Below are 6,000 nucleotides of genomic sequence, written 5' to 3' on the forward strand. Positions count from 1 at the left end.
TAAATTGAGCCCTAAAAATAATACTGCTGCCTGTTTTGTGAGTAAACCTCTGAAAATTAGGTGAAGAGATTACCAGGGTTGGTGTTTTGTTATCTATACACCATGAATTTTGTCCACAAAAATAAATTAACAATAAAGTATGCAGTGTATCACAGTGCTACAGTACCTCTGAAATATAATAGTTATAAATCAAGAAATGTGAGCAAAACAGAAACAGTTTGAAAGACATAAAACAAATAAGTGGGCAGTTCATACTGCCAGCTTATTTGCGAAACACTGCATACCATCACACACTATGAGGAAAGTGAATGCAAAAGAGGAAAAAACTCACCAACACATCAAGCTTTGATTGTGTAAACTCTTGTATGCACAAAAAACTCAACAATAGATGAAGCAGTGACTGTATTAACCCCTTTGCTTACTCAGGACTTTCTCTCCCCTGTACTGAGGCCATTTTCAAAATTTGCACTCGTTACATTGCAACATCATTGATTTTTTTTATGCAGTGCCCACACAAATTATATCTTGTTTCTTTTTCAGACTTTGGGCTAGATGTACTAATCTTTGGAGAGAGATAAAGTGGTTGGAGATAAAGTACCAACCAATCAGCTCCTAACTGTCATTTTTCTAGCAGAGCCTGTAAAGTGCCAGTTAGGAGCTGATTGGTTGGTACTTAATCTCTCTCCAAGGCTTAGTACATCTCCCCCATTTGTATTTCAGAAAAAAAAACTTGTCTTTTTGCTTATTCTTTCTAACACGTCAAATAAAATTTAGCCAAAATGGTCAAAAAATGGTTGTTTGTTTTTTTCTTATTAGAAATTCAAGAAAGTGATCCAACAATAAACAGCAGCAAAGAGCTTAAATGAGGTATAAATAACTCACATTATATGATAAGACTTCATAGCATAACCTGTATACCGTACATTGCCTAAGCCTGCTGAAGAGATTACGGGTCTTTCTGATTGATCGTGCCATGTGCCTTGTGTGGTGAGGAGCAGCCCTGTCATTTAAATCTCTAGATGCTGTGATGACTTCTTGTAAAACGTGAATGTAGTTTTATTTCTAAAACAAAAGATTAATGACATCCCTTGATCTTTTTATGAAGCGCCCTCCAGGTGGAATCCTTTTCCACTGCGCAAGAATGGCAAAAAAAGAATATTGTTTACATTTATTTTTATTTGTGATTCTATCTACTATCAGCTGCAGAGGTCAAAAAGTTATCAGGCAAAAAGGAGCAGCTAGATAAGTGATGGCCTCAGAGCCTTAGCCTGTATCCCTCAGCGCCTTCCTGCTATATTGTCAGATTTGTATGTTATACTGTTGCTTGTCACTCTTGTTTATATTGTCTCTTTTTAAAGATAAGTGTCTTTATTTCATTTAATGTATTGTTTTTAAATATTACTGAGAGTAATGTTTATGTTGCAGCTCCTGAAGTGTATCATGCTGGCTATAAGTGATCTAGATAGTGCTGATAATCGTCGTCATTGTCATCATGTAGCTTTGCACCAGTCTTCCAGTACCCACAAGAGAGATATCTGGGGATGTGCAGTTATATGAACCTACCCTTTCTGTAGTCAGATGCTTGTCTGTCCCTGCCAAACCACGTAAGGGGATGCCATAATAAAGTAGCATACTTAACTACTCTCATGGAAGTTGTGGGAGGCTCCTGAATTTTCGGGTAGCCCCACGCACCCCCTGCAGAGTGTTCCGATCTCCCACACCCCGCCCACTTTCTAGTAAAGTGGGCAGGATGGAGAGATAATTATCGGAATCGCTGCGCCATATGGAGAGGTGCCAATAAATGGCGTTAAAATTAATAATTTAGCCCCCCCTCTGATCTCGTGGTCCAGCGTTTCGCAGCAGTTTGTCATGATGAGGGCAGGGCCTAATGACATACAAGCCCTGCCCCGTCCCCGAAGTGGCCAGCTACATCTCCTCTCCAGGTATCTCTCACAGAGGAGAATTAAGAAGTCTGCAAGTATTAATTTAAATTACAAAAAAATGGTGCATGCTTAACTATCTATGGTTGAGCTCTAATTTGCACATTGCTTGATGTCACTACAAATAGTTCAAGTTTGTGCATGTAGGCAAGAGCGCCGAGAGAGGGGGGGAGCAGGTGCTAATTACCAGGGCCCGGGCTTATCAGAGGGGCCCGGCGGGGGCTTGAGTCCGGCGCTGCCCCCTTCCTCTTACCTGTCAGCAGCCCAGCATGCGCTGCTGTGTGCTGGGCTGCAGTGGGAGACCAGGGAGACTGCTACCGCTGAGTACCCTCTGACTGCTGCTGAAGCAGGCTCCTCTCTTCTGCCTGTGGGGGGGGAAGTGATTACACCGATCACCCCCCCTCCTGGATTTGCGCCTGTCTAGGGGGCTCACAACACCCCCCTCCACAGCACGCAGCTCCAGGTGTTTTACTTTTTCTAAGGAGGTGTGGCCATGCCTCCTGTGATTAGGCCACACCTCTAATAGGAATGGGGCCCGGGCCGGGTCTCTACGGACCTGTATGTAAGCATTGTAGGAACTTACATGTACCCTAGCTAACAACTATGGCAGCAAGAGCATTGCTGTTATTGTTTAAAAAGATAATTTTTGCTGCACTACAAAGCTAAATGTGTACCACATAACATATGCTACAGTTCAAAGACCTATACAATTGTGCACTGTAAATTGATGTTACTGTACTGTATATGACTTATATATCACCTTGTGGCTAGACAATAAATGGAACTGTACAAGAAATAGTATAAAATCCTTGTGTTAACAAATTGATGCTGTAAAAATTCCTTAACCAATTATGTCAACAAAACCAGATTTATATCAAAATCAGTGGAAGAATTGTAAGAATGACAAACACTATCAGGTCTATTTACTAAGCTGTGTTAGGAGATAAAGTGAATGGTGATAAGGTACCAGCCAATCAGCTCCTAACTGCCATTTATCAAACACAGCCTGTGACATGGCAGTTAGGAGCTGATTGGCTGGTACCTTATCACCTTTCACTTTATCTCCTAAAACAGTTTAGTAAATAGACCCCTATGTCACTTACACCACAGAAATATTGTGTGATATTGTAAGTCATATCACATTCTAATAGGTTACGACTAATACTTTTGTTCGTGTATGAAGCATGCATAGTGTAAGCAACTGAATTCTAGATGGTCAGTCGCCTAAACTGATGGGTACATTTCTGCATTTCAGTAAACCAATCAAACAAAAATAAGCTTTGCCCTTTCTTATTAGCTTGAAATTTTTGTACCCACAGAGGGCAGCAAAGATTGCAAGACACATCTGAAATTCAGCTGTACTTTCTTATGGTTATCGAAGGAGCAGAGAGGAATCTGCAGTAGCTGTTTTAAATCAGGTCAGCATTGAAAATCAGCACTAGTTTACTAAATATAAACCTTTAAAGTGGTGATAAATATGTGGAGCTGCGTAGGATTATATTGAGTAGACCTACTGCCGGAGAGGAATCAGTATGACACACCGCCAGACGTGAGGCCGGCTTACCACCTTTGTTCGGTGGCCCGGGCGTCGGGAATTTGGCGGGTGGATAATGATAGGAGTCGGGATTTCGATGCCTATCATTAGTCCCATGCCGTGATTTCACAGTCGGGAAGCCGGTGGTCGGCATTTTGACCGCTGGCTTCCTGACCGCATACCACTGGGGACATGTGCAGACAAGACTGGTGGAACACGATAAGTCTGGTAAGGATGGCGGTTTGTGTCAAATAAGGAAAAATTTTGGGTGGGCCGGTTGCCAATATCCATCTTAACATTCAACCAAATGGTAACAAGTAAGTGGCAGCGCTCAAACACCCCCACACTAAAAGTTCTATTAAAAACTTGTACGTCCATGTCCAGGTGAATTACATAACATCTAAAAATTCCTAAACAACAACAAAAATGACAAAGTAAATGATATAAAGAAAAACTGAGACTTGATAAAATAAGCCACTACTCCTTTATTACAGTAATAAATTTATGTTACCATCAGACCTATCCTTTTCACAGAAAAGTTATTCACTAATAAGTTTGCATATTGTTTCTAGAGATGCTGGAACAAGCTGTGATTTATTTCTCTAGCCGCTTCGATAAACTGGTACAAATTGTCGAAGCGGTTAGAGAAATAAAATATATAGAAGCATCCTAGCGCTGAGGTCCACTAATTTTTTGTATTTATATTGTATTCTTGTATCCTAACAGAGAAACGAGCTGCTGAAAAGAATTTTTTAGTGCAACTGTCAAGATATATTTAAACTATTGATAAAGCAGATGTGCTATGTAGTTGGAGACCAGGCACTGGGAACCCAGCTTGGAGGGGGCAGGCTGGTCTTCAGCAGGGAGAATACCTTGCTCAGCACCTGCATGCAGGCTCTCTCCCGGGCATTGAGCGCGTTCCTCTGGGACTGCTTGCTCTCCTTGGAGGAGCATGAAGGTTGCTTCCTATCCGGGTGCTGCTAGCTACCCTGCTTCCTTCTCCTGCTGTTGGTCTCCACAGTGACTATGTCTGTCAGTGCCCAGGCCTGATGCCGCCCCTGCGCCAGGAGAGCTCTAATACCACCTGTTGAGATCTGATGACACATCCGACCTCGGCTCCTCGTGCCAGTCTTCACCCAGTGAGTGGCTGCACAAGATAACGTCATGAATTCACATTGCAGCTACGTCTTACAGAAACCCTGTCCGGTGAGCAGAGCACCGGGAGGCATTGCCAGAACTGATAGCTGGCCAGTCCGGTCCTGGCAGTGAGAAGCCTTGGGCAGCACAGACGGTGTAATGGTTAGCATTACTGCCTCACAGCAATGAGGTCATGGGTTCAATTCCCACCGTGACCCTAACTGTGTGGAGTTTGTATATTCTCCCTGTGCTTGCGTGGGTTTCCTCCGGGTACTTCGGTTTCCTCCCACACTCCAAAAATATACTGGCAGGTTAATCGGCTCCCCTCAAAATTGACCATAAGTGTGTATGTGTGTGAGCATGTGGTAGGGAATATAGATTGTAAGCTCCACTGGGGCAGGGACAGATGTGAATGGCCAAATATTCTCTCTGTAAAGCGCTGCGGAATGTGTGTGCGCTATATAAATAACTGGTAATAAATAAATAAATAAATCCATCTTAGCACAAAGATCTTGATGCAAAACTTGGCTAACAGTTTCTTTGTCAATGTTTAACATTTCTTTCATTCGGATGCTGAGTTGACGGTCTATTAGAACTCTTTTCTACATTTTTTTTCACATTTTAATTTATTTTTGATGCACAAGGCCTTCTGGGGACGTTCATCATCTTCAATATCCTCACGACCAGCACTAAGTCTTTCGTGCCACTCAAACATACATGCACATAACAAACAACCTGACCCATAAGCCTCGGTTGGCATATGGAAAGATTTGGTGGGTGTTCTGTTTAATTTAACTAAAAATGTTATGTTAACATGTTTCTCTACTTTTAAACTAAGCATTTTTATGATGGAAAAACACAACTTCTTCAAATGCTGTGTGACAACAAACTATCTGTGCGATAGAGGTGAAACTTGCAAAACTGTTTTGGGACAGTCCAAAGTAATGGTTTCCCCACTCCCAATTAACTCATGCAGTGTGGTTTATTTTTTTACAAGTCTCATTATTTAATAGTCACACCTCACATTCTGTTCTCAAACATTTAAACTCATCTAGCTCACAGCATTCCCAGTGACACCCATCTAGCTTACAGTGACCAAGCCCACCTCAAAATCAGCACTGCTAGTGACTAAGGCTATCTGGAACATAGCACTACCAATGACTAAGCCAATCTGGTACAAAGAACGACCAGTAGCTAAGTCCATCTAGCACACAGCATGGATAGTGGCTAAAGCTGGCCACACATCTAAAGATTATCTGTCCAACCAGCCAACTAGTTGATTGGTTGGAATGAAAATCTGGTAAGGAATATAATCAGCAATTTGCTCCCAAACGCTGGAAAATGGACCAAAACTGTTGTTTGAACAAATAGTTTAGATCAAACATTTAA

This window comes from Taudactylus pleione, unplaced genomic scaffold, assembly GCF_031769625.1.
Source record: "Taudactylus pleione unplaced genomic scaffold, aTauple2 ptg000018l, whole genome shotgun sequence".
NCBI classification, from domain to species: domain Eukaryota; kingdom Metazoa; phylum Chordata; class Amphibia; order Anura; family Myobatrachidae; genus Taudactylus; species Taudactylus pleione.